The sequence below is a fragment of the Anoplophora glabripennis genome, unplaced genomic scaffold (assembly GCF_000390285.2).
Source record: "Anoplophora glabripennis isolate ALB-LARVAE unplaced genomic scaffold, Agla_2.0 scaffold56, whole genome shotgun sequence".
In the NCBI taxonomy this organism is placed as follows: domain Eukaryota; kingdom Metazoa; phylum Arthropoda; class Insecta; order Coleoptera; family Cerambycidae; genus Anoplophora; species Anoplophora glabripennis.
The window spans coordinates 692,902-709,108 of record NW_019416232.1 but is presented as its reverse complement, the minus strand read 5'-3'; the positions used below and the strand labels follow the sequence as shown (position 1 = coordinate 709,108).

General features: G+C 32.5%; 1 protein-coding gene across 1 annotated transcript in view; it reads left to right on the top strand.

Annotated features, from left to right (window-relative positions):
- The first annotated feature begins 262 nt into the window (after positions 1-262).
- Positions 263-16,207, top strand: part of LOC108903644 (UDP-glucuronosyltransferase 2C1-like) — a 55,171-nt gene continuing 39,226 nt past the window's right edge. The window contains exon 1 of the mRNA XM_018705884.2: positions 263-631. The gene's annotated coding sequence lies outside the window, so the exon portion shown is untranslated. The remainder of the gene's footprint in view (positions 632-16,207) is intronic.

Here is a 16,207-nt window from a genome sequence, read left to right as displayed (position 1 = left end):
AGGTTTTTTTATTAAATTGAATTAATTGGTTGAATTAATAAAATGAATTGTTTCAAAACAACAATATTCAGTTCTTTATTCAGCAGCAACACTTTTGACACATATTTGGCCTGATGGATATTTTGATGTAAACAAACATCACGTGGACACAACAATTAATGCAATGCGAACGATAATTACAAACGCAGCAGCACAAGTAGCTGGTGCCGACTCAGTGAGTCCGTCTGATAAAGAAGATAAAAGTGTGGTACCATATCTAGGTACCACCAGTACCATTACATTTCTCCTACTTTCAACGCATTCACCGATACTTCCCCAGTACCACCTCAACTCTTCGATAGTGAACTACTATACTATTAATACCATTTTGCATCCCAGTGAAGATTATAACATTGTCTTGAATATGGTTATGACTTGAGTTCGCGTTGTGAATAAGTGTTAATTTTATAATATGTTATAAAACCATTATACTTCGATTCAGTTCCTCTAGAGATTATATACCTGTTAGTGATAATTCAAAATTAAATTATTGTAATTATGTTTAATGATTTAAGTAGTATACGCTTTCCGAGTGTGTTTTAAGTAACTTACAATTTATACTTCTAATTATTGGATTAGTGGACTTAAACTGGTAAGTAAAAGTAACGACTACATGTGACCTTAATATTGGTAGCTTACTTTCCTTTAATCATCCTTCCCTGGTCTTATCCAAAAATAGTTTGTAATAGATAACTGTCTTCACAAAGATGTGCTAAAGCGATTTTATATTCACGTAGCGAAAAATTTGATGTGGTTTCCCTTCATTCTTAATTTTTTATATATCCATTTTCTTAAAATCAAAAACTTTGTACGATTTTGAATTTCTTCTTCTTTTAAGTGTTTCAAATAGAACACAATTCAACGGTTTCAGTTATTTATTTTGTGGCTTTTATGGTCTTCCATCTGAATTAACAAACACTTCTTTAATAGCTACTACAAAGTAACTGAACTCTTTTGTGCAGGATAACAGATTGTGTTGAGTGTATGCAGAAGGAGTTTTATTCTGATATTTCATTCAGTGGGTCAATAAACTGACGAAGGACTAGTTGCACTTTACTGGAAAGTTAGTATTTAAAGGTCGTTCTTATAATCTTCCAATAGAATAAACAATTGAAAACATACAATTATTGTTGATATATTTAATACTTTATTTCACAGGTTTGCAAATTAGTTCTTTTGCCGCTAATGGAAAGTAAAATTAATGAAAGAATTTCGTCAATACTGTCAGTCAGTTTACTTGACATTTTATTGTTTCTAGAGTGACTCAAATTTTAAATAGGTAATTTACAAAGATAATAAAGGACGAAGGGATCCTTGCGTTTTTAATTTATATAAGTCCCTCATCATTCATGTGCCTATTTGGGCATCTTAACGATAATGCAATATATTTTACAATTTTAGAATTCCTTAACAACCAAAATAATATTTTAACAGTTATTTGTTGAAAATGTCATTTAATATACAGAGTGTCCCGCATAAGAATCGACACAGAGCAGGTGCATGTAGGGGTGTCCAAAATATTGTAATTTAACCAAACTTACCTATATGTATACAAAGTTGCACCCCTGAGCAGTTATTAGCCTCCAAAGTTGGGCCCTAAATTTCGAAAAAAATTAATATCTCTTCAACACATTACCGCAGAAGAACCAAATTTGATACATAATTTAGGTTTATTACTGGTCTTCTTTAACTATGATTTAAAGTTAATTGAAGCACTACAAGGTGTTCATTGGGGATAACACCCCTAAAATTGTACCGAACTTTTTTTTCATTGACCGAGTTGAAAAATAATAATATTAATTTACAGCAGAATTTAATTTAAAAAATTTTTTATTCTTGTTAAATTTTAAAAAACTTTTATGGTTTTCAAGAAAAACCGTATTAACTGAAACAAGATTTTAAAAGTATTTATTAGAAAATATTGGAAAAATCAGTAGTAAGCAATGAATTCATCTTTCAAAATTATCAGTTAGTAATAAAATTATTTTATTTCAACAATTGCCTCTGATTGTTGTTGAAAAAATATCAATTATTATTTTTATTATTTATTTGTTTTTTACTTAATACAATATTCGCTTATTTAAAAACTACCTAGGTACTTGTTTTCTTTTTGTAGAATTAGGAGAGAAGTGAAGTAAAATTTATTTGGCCAATTGTCAAATTTGAAAGATAAAGCCTACTACTGACTTTTTGATTATTTTCTAATGAGCACTGTTAAAATCTTGCATCAGTTAATACGGTTTTCCTTGAAAACCATAAATTTTTTTAAAATTGAACAAGAGTAAATAAAAATTTTAAATTTATTCTGCTGTGAATTAATATTATTAATTTTCAATTCGGACAAAGAAAAAAAATTAACTTTAATAGTTCAATCAGTTGGAAGTTTTGCCTGTGAAGTTTTAGGGGAGTTTTGAAAATTGGTATATTTATAGATTTTGACGTGCCCTTTCCGAATTTTTACTTTGCCACCTCTTTTTTTTTCGGAAGAGTGCAGCCATATTGGAAAAATGGCGCTCCAAAACAGTTTTTCGACCATATTTTCTTTCCGACTCACTTTACAGTGAAACTAGTTATGTAATAAATTAAACTAGACAACATTTTCTATAATTTATGCATCAACCTTTTTTTTGTGAAATGAATCTACTCCAACACGCTTATTGGCCAACAAGCTCATTTCCACACCACCATGAGGTAAAGTTCCTGGCGCGTTTTTTTTAGTGGTATTGCCAGTAGGCCTAATCCACATGTGATGCACTGTTGACTAAATTTAGTGCATTCTCTTTCGCTTCGCAGTCCCTGAGTTCTTCCAAGTTATCCGCGATAGGGTTCTCTTCTTCGACCTCATCACCTTCTTCCTCGATTTCGTCGAATGTTTGCTTAAGAACTGTCTCCGTATCTTCCTCTTCATCACTGTCTTGCAGATCAACATCCGAATTATCGCAGGTACCATTGTAATTCGCGCAGATAACGGAGCACTTTAGTCCAGCCATCCTGCATCCACAGGCTCCTCGACATCCTTTTTTACATTTGCAAGAAATTAGTTTTAGCAAGTTTGCTGGAGCTGGGGGCTCGAGTGTGGTGACAGGAATTAGCTCATTCTTGCTTTTTTTTCCATCCCCACCGCTCTGCATTTTTTCCAACACCACTGCTGAACCTGGAGATAGGTTCGGAACGAATGTTGTCGTGCTGCTGCTTCTGTCGGTGGCAGCGATGCAATATTAAATTTATTTAAAGAATTTATTAAAGAACCACCTAGATTTAAACGAGTTCGTCCGGGTATTTAAAAACCCAAATCCTGACCCGGAAAGTATTGCTGAAGCTGAAGAACGCTTCCTCCTTGCGTTGTACTGTTACAGTGGCGTAAAAAGTATGCCGTTAAACACTTACAGATGTACATGCTTCATGAAGTCAGCATTTAAAAATAAATTTAATATTGCATCGCTGCCACCGACAGAATCAGCAGCACGACAACATTCGTTCCGAACCTATCACCAGGTTCAGCAGTGGTATGGAGTTGGAAAAAATGCAAAGCGGTGGAGAGGCTAATTCCTCTCACCACACTCGAGCCCCCAGCTCCAGCAAACTTGCTAAAACTAATTTCTTGCAAATGTAAAAAAGGATGTCGAGGAGCCTGTGGATGCAGAATGGCTGGACTAAAGTGGTCCGTTATCTGCGCGAATTACAATGGTAGGTACCTGCGGCAATTCGGATGTTGATCTGCAAGACAGTGATGAATAGAAAGATACGGAGACAGTTCTTAAGCAAATATTCGACGAAATCGAGGAAGAAGGTAATTAAGTCGAAGAAGAGACCCTATCGCGGATAACTTGGAAGAACATCCTATCCGTGAGGATTGGACTATAAATCATAGTCAAAGACCAGTAATAAACCTAAATCATGTACCAAAGGTTCTTGTGCGGTAAAGTGTTGCAGAGATATTAATTTTTTTTCGAAATTTAGGGCCCCACTTTGGAGGCTAATAACTGCTGTGGGGTGCAACTTTGTATATAGGTAAGTTTGGTTAAATTACAATATTTTGGACACCCCTACATCCCCTGCCCTGTGCCGGTTCTTATGAGGGACACCCTGTATAGTTAAAGACATCATTTTATGGCAAGGTTCTGTATTTTCTGTATTAATGTACGAAAATAAGGTTAAAACGTTATATTAATTCATAGAAAAAGTCATAGGGACTTATCGACATTTAAAAATATTGAAATATTTTTGCTTTTGTTGAAGGTTAAGTGGTCTATTATGTCAAACATATTTTGGATAAACTCTCGTAGCATTTACATCATTTATCAACAATTACTGTTCTGATGACAAATTAATAAAAAAGTCGAAACGTCAGTTAGATAACTAATATAGCTCTATTCCCTTCTATTAGTAAATAAATGTTGTTTTTAGTAAGGTGTAAAAAGCAGCATTAAAAAAAGAAATTCTTCTTGTATACGATACATATTATCGGCAACGATATCTATGTTGTTAAACAAAATCGGTTAATAAGACAGTCCTCCGTCACTTCTCATAAAGCAGTTTCCAATAGAATCGACAGTTATATAATTGAGAAATCTGCAAAACAAGAATCAGGACAGCGCCAGCGGTGTGAGTACCACTTTTAATTTCTCTCTACGAACGATCGCTTATTTATGCAGGTATTCGTTTAAATGTTTGACTAGCCAAGTTTGGACGATACTAATTACTTCCGTCATGTAGGTATTCGATTGTTTGGTAAATATAATTACAAAGCGTAGTAGTTGTAACACTTGACAGCATTCAAACAAGTTTACGAATCTGCACAAATTTCATGGGCAGGAAAAATTCAATGAATCACATATGCCTTAATAATATAATTTAGCATAAACATGGCACGTAAACGTTTATCTTTATTGAAGTTGAAATATACATTATTACAAATTGGAAATTAAAAATGATGTAAAACTAAAAAGATATAAAAAATAAACTGTATATAAAATTTTTAATTATACGCTCACGTGCTATCAGCAGTAATAGAGTTGGAAATTAAAAAATAAGAATAGAAACTATCGAGATTGTGAAATGCTGAAACAAAATTAATCTTATCTCAATACCATATCACCCAAACCCCTTCACTTAATTTTCAAGGGAAACTTGTTTTAGTACCTACCTAATTTAAATATATAAATGTTTATTGAGAAGAAAATCTAAGAGTAAACTTGAAACAATTTGAAAGTTAAATAAGCTGTACACATATAACAATTTATGTAAAGCCAAAGCTTTATGCTGAAGCCACACACAGCTCTATGTTAGCTATGTATGCGATGTGGGTACATAAAAAATTTCCATTGTCGTTTTCAATGGGCCCAACTATACAGAACGCTATAGTAAGAAAGTAAATGTATCGATTGATTCTAGGCTATTTTTGAAGCATAATTTGTTAACTACGCAGATGTTAGGACCATACTAGGAGCTTTGATGCATTTATATTAAAATAGCTATCATTGCTTTAAATAGATGTGGCCAAACTAAATTAAATAATTCGAATAGCACGTGCACAATGTTTGCGGAGGTAAACATAATAGATGCATTCAAACGGTTGCACAATTTTATGATTCATTAACAATTTTCTTCTATGTCTGGTCTATTCTAATTTCAATATTTTAATTTTCTTCGAAGTTTCTTTCATTGTAAATCGTATCGTACACTTTCTGATTAGCCACATCCATATAATGCTATGTTCCTAATATACAGGATGATCCAGAATTTATGGTCGACCGCCAGAAAAACGGAAAGAGCAAATAGGAAACCACAAGCGGTGATTTTTATGCTACAGTATTTCTATCTTAGTAAATTTGTCAACCTAAGGGTTGTGACATCATTGAATTATTTCTCCCATTTTCATCCATAATTCAACCAGTGAAAGGCCTCTTTTCTTATCAACTTTTTATTAAAATAATTTACAATTATTCCTTTTCAAAAGATTCATGACTACGTGTACATAGAAATTAAACTCTTGCATAAATTTTATCAATGCTACTGTGGAAAGCCAGATATTATCAAAGTTTATAATCATTACATAAATCATTTGTTAACTGTTATGAGCATTTTTGTTTTAATTATTTACATATGCAAATTGCTGAATTTATAAAAACATAATAAAAAAGTTGGTATGTTTATAATATTCTAAGAAACTCGAAGAAATTTAAATTAGCAGTAGGGTTTTGTAAAAACAAATGATTTATGTCAATAGATAATGAATCTAAGCTTTCAAAGTATCTTGTTACCCAGAACAACACTGACAAAACCAGTATTAGCTTCATCTAGCAAGTATTTAATTTCCCTGCAAATATCGTTCTAAATCTTTTGAACAGGAAGAGATATGTTGGGAAAAGAAGGCCTTCAGATAATAACAAAAGATTTTTGTGATAAATAGAAAATTTAATTTTAATGACTTCTTAGTCTTTGAGGAATTAGACTTGCTATGATTATATTTTAAGTTAAATACCATTAACATCATCATTTATTACTTAACTATTTATTATTGACTCAGTTAACAAATATTGCGTAGGTAAATAATATGAAGTAGTGAGTATTCTTCAATTTTTGAAAAAAATTTCTGTTTTTAAATAAAAATGGCAGTATAAAATGTTGATTTAATGAAATTAAACGATATGGTTCTAATTATTATTTGTATTAATAATTAATGTTTAAATTAATATTAATGTATCTATGTTTTCATTATCGAAATAAATTTAAAGATTACTTTACGTTTTCACAAATGAAACTTATATAAACATCATATCTATAGGTAAACAGTAGTAATATATTATAAACTTTATAAAAATCTGTAGAACAATGCATTTCTCCATGTCCCTGCTAGGAATAAAGGTGAAAGGTGAACATATTATTAATATATGTAGTTTTCTCTTTTTATATAACATATATTGAAGGAAACTAACATTATGAAGTAGACATTCGAATGAAATAATATATTACTTAAGTTCTCATTTCAGCATGACTTATTTTATAATACCTTTTTGAAATATAATCTTTCTCCTTTTGATACTGAATTCCAAATTGTAGTGAATGCCATATCTAAATATATTTATCCCGTTCCATGTATCTTACACCCTATTTACATTTTCATTTATGTTATTTTTGGAGAAACAAAAATTTTTACGAAAATTTCCAAACGGTGCGAAATATTTTTATGAAATTTGGTATTCCGGTTTTTTTTTAGGACGCCAATTACGCTGGTCTAATTATTTTTTGTATATTTCATAGAGGACGCTAATTATGCTACATTCCTAATACAATTTAAGTTCAAATTTTTTTAAGGTTATGTTTTTTACCATTTGGGCTCCAATTTCTAATGTACAATTTTATTTTCTAAAAATAATGTACTCTTGTTAGAATTTGGTGATTGTTAGTGACTGTAGTTAGTAACGATTAATTACAGTCACTAAATTTTTGATATAAAGTTAATTAGAGTTTAGAATATTACTAAGAATGTACGCGTTGTTTATGAGACATCCATCAATAAGTTTTGACATAAGCCTACTTTGAGAAAAGTCACTTATTTTCTACACCGTAATATTGTAAGAGTTCAATTAAAAGCCTTTTTTCTCGAAAACCGTCCACATTAGGAAGTTCTAATGTAATACGAATGTAGCATATCTAGCGCCCTCTATGAAATATACAAAAAATAATTAGACCAGCTTAATTGGCGTCCTCAAAAACCCCGGAATACCAAATTTCGTAAAAATATTTGGCACCGTTTGGAAATTTTCGTAAAAATTCTATTTAAAAAATTTTATTTTGTCGCTTTATCTCGAAAACAAGAGGAGATAGACATATAGTTCAAAAGACAAACAATTCTTATTTTTTGTCGTACTATCACCCGCTGAATTTACGGGAGGTCTTTCTGAAACACCCTATATACAAAGTGTTCCACGTAAAATGGATAATTCTAGCAAAATCAGTTACAGAAAAGAAAATGTCCAAATAAAAGTCAGTTTCTCTTCATTTTAATCTTATTTTCAATAATATAGTGTCCCATTTCTTCGGAGCGTTATGTGACCTTTGTAGACCCTGTATATTATTGCATTTTTTAATTCCTCATTAAATTGTAGTCCTACTCTGATAACCAAATATTGGGTCAAATTCGTACCATTTAGGGTTTATTTTACGTTTAAAAAAAGACGCGTTTGCAACATTCTCGAAATATCAATATACTCCAAACTAAACATGATAACAAAATGCGGTTTTTATCAATTGTTCAAGTAGGGAAGAACATATTAACTAATTTAATTTCAATTCAATTTTATTGATATATTATAGTCTATTTCTTACAGTTTGCAAGATATATACATAAAGTAAAAGTTCGGGAATTAATAATACGAAATAAATAACAATGCAGTAGGTAATGTAAAAAAAATGTATTTATATATTATTTACAAGGGCTAAAGTTATTTGGCAAAGTCTTAATTTTTTCCTTGTTTTGTCACCTATAGAAAAATAAAGGGTCGATTTAATAAACTGTTATATGAAACTATGTTTACCAAAAATCTCGCATCAAGAAATGCAAACAAATAAAAACTAATAAATCACCAAAACTCCGAATTTCAGTTAGTTAACATTTCGAATAACAAAATTACACAGCTTTCATCACCAGGAAATCAGTTTGGTTCATAATATACCAAAAACACTATTACAGGGACTACATTTTTCCTATTATGTCCCTATTATTTCTTACGTTTCTCTCAAATTTTGTATCATTTCATCCTGAGAAAAATTTGGAATACAAATCTAAAAATTTATGAAAATTTTTAGATAGTTTACGTTAAACACCCATTGTCTCTATACATTTCCTATTATTATTTTAAAAAGTGATCTCACCCTAATACGACTAACTTAGACGTAGGCTTCGCACACTTTAGTTGCATTGTTTCAGTTTTTTTTCTTATTACATTACTCATAATCTTATTATAACATGCATCATTTACTGTTTGTTTGTTTTGTTGTCCTCTTACAAACATTTTATTTTAACAATTGACAACCATTTATTGCTTGTACTTGTATTGTTTTATTACCATTTTCTTTGTTCTTTAAATTATGAACTAGTTACGTGTCAACTAATTCGTGATGTAATTTGTTTCATCTGATTTAAAATTCATATAGCTTTTTCCTCGTATTTTTCCTTCTCTCCAAAAATGTATTACGGTACTCAGATATATTTTTAGCGAATATCAATTACTATTGTCTAAGGACGAATGTCTTTTTAATGTTCCTTATGATAATGCGATTTTTAAAACGTGATCTGTGTTAAGGGCATTATATATTCCTCTGTTCCAAACTAGTATAAACATTTGCTTTATAATCCATCCGTGTGTTATAATTGTAATTTTATGCTGCCTTTTTGTGTTCCTCCTGTATTAAATCGAGTGTGGAAGTGATGGATAATCAGAACTTTAGGCCAGAAATCATTAAGAATATCATATTTGGAGTAGTCTGATATTGACTATTCTCCGAATGGAAATAATGATATTTTGCATGGATGTGATGTGATTAACATTTCGTATCACGTTCTTTTAAACCACACAAGTTTTGTGCTCTTGGAAGTTGCGTAGGTACGCAATGTTTAAAAATTGTTTCAACGAAGATGTCCCTGTGTTTCCATTCTTGACGTATATATTCCGGTAAATTCTAGAAGTTATGTGACTCGTTGTGAGGATAGCAATAAATCTAGATCGATAATTAAAATAAATACTACTTTATATAGAGTCTTTCAAACTGGATTTGAACATTTCTGTCAGAACCCAGTCTCCTAGTACGTCACGTAAATAATAGTAATAAAAGTAACATTTCGGCGTAAGCTAGAATAAACGAAATATACCAGTTATTAATAAGCTTGGTATTTAATGAATATATTTTTATTTAAATCACTTCGAATAATAATCACAATTACGGCATTGTGCCTATATTTACCTGCATTATGATGATATTGCAGAAAACAACTACTCTGCAAACTATATGCCGCGACCGGCTTATACCGACAATATCCTGTAAATAGCTAGATCAAACCCATCAGATATATATCAGTTTCGGACTTATTTGTCCTCATCAGTGTTCCAAAGGTGACCGTCGTAAGTAGATATGATAGGGGTTCTGGACCGGATGTGACGTCACAAGATGGCGGCGGTCTGCGTAGGGATAAGATGGCTGCGGTCTGCAGCGGATGTGACGACACAAGATGGCGGCGGTCTGCGTGGAAGGTAATTGGTCGTTAGGGATAAGATGGATACGGCCTGCAGCGGATGTGACATCACAAGATGGCGGCGGTCTGCGTGGAAGGTGATTGGTCGTTAGGGATAAGATGGCGGCGGTCTGCGTGGAAGGTGATTGGTCGTTAGGGATAAGATGGTTGCGGTCTGCGTGGAGGAAGGCGGGTCGCTGAACATTAGGAACAAGATGGCGGCGGTCTGCGTGGAAGGTGATTGGTCGTTAGGGATAAGATGGCTGCGGTCTGCGTGGAGGAAGGCGGGTCGCTGAAGAGGAGGGCGGGTCGCTGAAGAGTTGGTCAATGACCAGAGGGTCAGTTCGGAATTCTGCCGCCAGGATTTTATAGATGTCGCTGTTGGGAGGAGGCGGGTCTGCATGGCGGCGAGCGGCGGGCGGCGTGCGGGGTGTGGCACGTAGCGGCAGGTCGCTAACAACAACAAGATGGCTGCGGTCTTCGCGGAAGGCCCCAAAATTAATGCTAATAATGGCTTCCAGGTCAAAAGAGGTCATTCAATGAAAAAGACCAATATTTGTGCTGCATATTTGTGTAGAAAATATTTAAAACTCATGTTGGATTTTACTACCAAAATTCCCCAGCGTAATTACAAATAATTAACGTTATCAAAAACATATTAGTGAATAGTAATTAAAAAACCAATATTTGTGCTCCATATCTTATCCCTAACGACCAATCACCTTCCACGCAGACCGCCGCCATCTTATCCCTAACGACCAATCACCTTCCACGCAGACCGCCGCCATCTTGTGACGTCACAACCGCTGCAGACCGCAGCCATCTTATCCCTACGCAGACCGCCGACATCTTGTGACGTCACATCCGGTCCAGAACCCGCCTATCATATCTACTGTCGTATGATCCAGTTATTTTTGATGTCTTAATTGCAGACATGGACCGAGTTGTTTCCTGCAATATCATCAGTTAAAATTGGTTCTCCTAGCTGACGAGACAGATCGTGCTTCCATAGCACTTGCAAAATTGCAGGTCGCTGTTTGTCAGTGTGGCCGTATTGAAGGCCTATATGCATTGACTAAGAGAGATCTTTCATAGATTCAGCACTTTATTACTTCTTGCGTATACCAACTCACCGGACTATTTGTCGGTTGTCTCAAAACCGGTATATATCTGGTGAGTTCGACTGACGAATAATCCTAGCTGTTTAATAGATGTTGTTGGTATAATTCAATGCTGGTAAAGCATGTAGCCCTCAGAGTAGTTGTTTCCTATAGTATCATAAGTTAAAATTTTATTTTTATTCCTGTCTGTGTAATAAATTCTTCAAAATTAAATAACTTTTTAGTCAGTTAAAACTCTACTGTCTACTCTCTCCCTGATCTCCAATTATTGTGACGCCACTGTTTAGTTTTGTGAGGGAACTGCATTGCGCAAAATTCTTGTGATGCCTTGTACGAATCATTTTAGGGGAAAAAAACTGTATCCTTTTTTATTCACTGTTATCCCTCTACCTATACAGACACCTGAAACACCCCGTGCAGGTATTAGGGAAATTGTTAAAGAAACACCTACCTTCAAAAGAAGTTTCCGCTAGCCATAATGGTTTATCATCTTACAGTTTTCCATGTCAATCATTATATTCGACAAAAAGATTAAATTCAATTGTAATCAGAATCTGTAAAGAATGCATGAAATAATGGATGAAATAAATAAATTCCCAAGGTAGAATATCGAGCGACACTAATCAAACATGTACCATTTACTGAAAACAATCGGTCTTGTAAATAATTTTAAACAATGTCATCATTGATATTTCTTTGAACTTAATCATTGATGAGGATACACATACAGAATTTTTCTGAACGTTTCATATTGCAAGCGCTTCATCATTATGAGAGGTCTATGATCGTTAAACTAAAGTTAGCCTTAAAGTTGGTGCACGATCTTTTGTCTGTTCACGCTCTAATTATGCTTAGCAACGATATTGTTCTGTTTATTTCCCTTCAAACTTGTTTTCACTTATTAAGCATAAGATGCCACAGTTCTATCCCAACTCGTAGTTTGTGTTATATCTACAATTTTAACTATAACTATTCAAACTTCTAACTTACAGAACATAGTCCATCTAACTGGAATGTCAATTTACAATTTAAAGTACATATTCCAGCTCCTGATATATCATCTTATTTTTTTCCTGATATATTGCCGGTCGTACATAGAATTGTTGCAATTTGTTTTGTGTTGCATACATTTTATTATTATATTTACATATTTTTAATAAATAAAAAAATATAATACTTTTGATAAAAATAATAACAATGCCGTATTATTAACAAAGTTTGGTTAAAATTTTACAGAAATTTTACTTAATTTGAGGCAAAAAACATGCCAAGCATTAGTCAGAGAAATAGATAGTAAAATATTTAAAAGCTATTGACAGAAAACACTATTTTTTCATTGATATTTGAACAATATCCTAAAATGTACCTTTGTGGATATTAACATAACAATAAACCAAAAGCATTACTCCTTTCACTTTCATTTTTATAATTTCTATTAAGTTGATACATAGTTATTTAGAAAGTAGTTGTTATGGAACATAACCGGGGTGCCCCAAAAATAAAGGATTTGTACAACGTGCAACTGGTATATATTTTCCTTCTAATCGTCGTTGTTGATATATTTCCTACAAATAATATCAATAATATATTGATTTATAACATGTGCATTATTTTTAGATTAATTTAAAATTTCAACAGTAGGTCAATGTAGTAGTACTAAACATTAACATAACTAGCATTTAGTGAGCTACTCAATTTTTACAAGATAAGAATTAATTCTTGCTTCAGTATTTTAATATTAATATTTTTCTTATTAGTATTATCCATTAAAGACCACCAAGACAGTAAGAGCATTGTATGCAAATTGTTTTATATTACTTATATAATACTTATTATTCATTTATGAAATTATAATGTATTCCTAGCTTAGCAGTTGTAAATGAGTAAATGTAAATATTACATTACTGCATTTTACAAATAGTCTTATTATGATTTAAAAAATCTGGCCAAAAATAGGATTAAACATAAATTATTTTTAACTTTTTAGAAACATACAGGTTGTATTCATACAGGTTGTATTCTATTCTAAGAAATACAACTTCGTATGAACCTTTGTCCCAAAGGGCTTAACTTTCAAGATACAGTTAAGGATTCTGAAAAGCAACTATCATTGACATCCAGAGACACAGACTGATACAATGACATAACTAAATAAGGGTAAATGTTAACTAGATTTATTTACAATTATCCTAACTAGAACAGATGTTCGATGGGTGTATTGAATTTCTAATTTATTTCGAAGAAAAGAGTCTCTCCCATTTATTTTATTTCTGAGTTATTACTATGGCTAATAATAATCACATATATGAGTAAATTTAAACCAACTCGTTTAATACAACTATAATTTTAAATTCAGGTCAAGGTTTTAGTGGGATAAAGATCAATAAGTAAAAAAAACACTATATTTCAAATCATTGCCAACGTTTCCTACTGTTCAGCAGGATGGCAATTTTAAATATATTGTGAAAAGTCCAAAAAAATATAGAATTCCAGTAAATGCAGATGATATCCAATTTAGTTTTGACATGATATCACTGTTCACAAAAGTGCGAATCAAAAAGAACTTCATCGAAAACTCATCGTAGAAGACAAAGATGCGAATTTAGTAGACTTGGCAAGTGAATGCATCACATGGACCTACTTCTTCGTCACAGATCAGATTTATGAACAAACTGAACGTAACTGTCACTTCTCCCTTATACTCAATTGTAGCGAATATCTACGAGGACACCATCGAGAAGAAAGCCCCAGAGGCAGCAAACCGAAATGTTGGTCCTTGTATGTTGACGACATTCATGACCTGACCCCTGGAATATAACAACATTCCTGAAGGGTTCCTGAACCACATCAATCGAATAAATCTGGCATTAGCTTCAACTGGAGAGGCAAGAAAATGGACAATAGAATCAGGACGGCACCTTTTTCAGAAAGCTACATTACGACACGCCAATATTCATCACCATCCACATCAGAGGCAATACATCGTCAACCCGCAAGTACATCAAGTACGTGGTATCTGGTACTCGTGGTACTCGAAACACTTGAACGAAGAACTAGAGCACCTACGATATTTTCTTAAAGGAAATGCATACACGAGTAGAAACACTACACAAGCCATCCGAGGGATATCTAAGGACAAGGCAAAGGAGGATACAACAACTCAAGGAAGATACAAGAGCACAGGACAGGTACAGGGCACATGACAAATCTAGTTCCAGAATTATAGTGGAAGAAACAAAATTTTGACAAGGATCGGAATGCCACAGGCTAATGTTTACAAGTCATGCTCGGAAATGCCATGCATTAGTGCACACAGCAAATATGAATGCCAGCTAGAGAACTTGATCTCCATCTTAAGAATTTCTTCGGAAGAATAGGATGATATTTCCCTCGAAAGATCAAGAAGTATATGCCACTTGTTTGACCTGTGACAAGTTCATTTTAAATTTAAAAAACTAATTAATAAATAACATATTAAATACAATTGAAGATCGATACCGATCTCGAAATTCGAGGCTTCATATGACCAGTATTTCCTCCACATTATTTTGAGACAAGTGTACACAATTTCAATTAATTTTTACTTTTATTTAGTTAAATCACTGGTTTAAGTTTTATTCATATACATCAAATCTCTTCAAAGATATTTACATAAGTATTACATTTTTCAAAAACTTTAGTAACTAATCCGATAAGGACTTAAGTTCGTACAAACTTTTCTTCATAAAATCACTCTCTGAAACATTTTTACGTACATAAGTTACACCCTGGATTATTTGTTATTGAACTTCAACATCTTTTGTATCTAAAAAACTATTTACGTGATTTTTCCGTTTCGAGGTTAATTAAGGAATTACGTACTCTTTGTGTAAATTTCTCTTGAAATACTATATAGTAGGACATTCTGTGTATTTAGAAAAAATAAACGAACATAAATATTGAGTCATTTTCTGTTAATCTATTAAAAGTATCTATAAATTAGAAATGTATTCAATGAAAGATATGCTTTCTAAATTACATAAAAAGTAAAATGTCTAAATGTCGAGAAAGAACCGACACGGTAAAATGACTGTGTATGAATCAACTTTTCATTCTAGTTATTCTGCTTTGATGAGTTTTTGTAATTCCAAATTACAGTTTGCAGATAGTAGTGAGGCAATCACGATTGGTTTGCTCTGTTTTGAGGTGTTGTAATATACATTATAACCCACGATAACGTGCAATTGTAAGTGACGACATAAAATAAGATTTATGTACTTGCCTCTTTTCTTTGCTGAGTACCGCAATAACTTAATTTTGTTATTGCATATTAATCTTTTTACTAATACTGTCGATTTCTCGATTTGAGCATGAAATGGAATGTAATTGTAAATTCTCTCTGAAACATTGTTTATCATATAAAAGTACCTATTTATATTTTTTACAAATCTTTTTTGTCAGTGCAAAAAACGAAATTTGCTACCTACTAGAAAAAATGACTATATAAGTTATATGATTTTATTTAAAATATCAGGTACCTACTTGTACAAATTATTAGTTTATAGATAGAGGATTGTTGTGGACAATGGGAGTCAAGTGGTCCCCCATGAATCCACTTTGGGCGCGAATGTTTATTATTGACATTTATACACACTTACGTAGAGGCACTGAAAGCATCAGTATGAAATTGTTACAAAGAAATTTTTAAGACGTTCTTTCTGTTCATGAAAATCGAATATATACATTTTAAGGATGTCCTCGTTTAGAGTATTGAATCATTCGATTATACAAGAAAAATAATATCTTATGGATATACGCTGTAACAACGTCAATT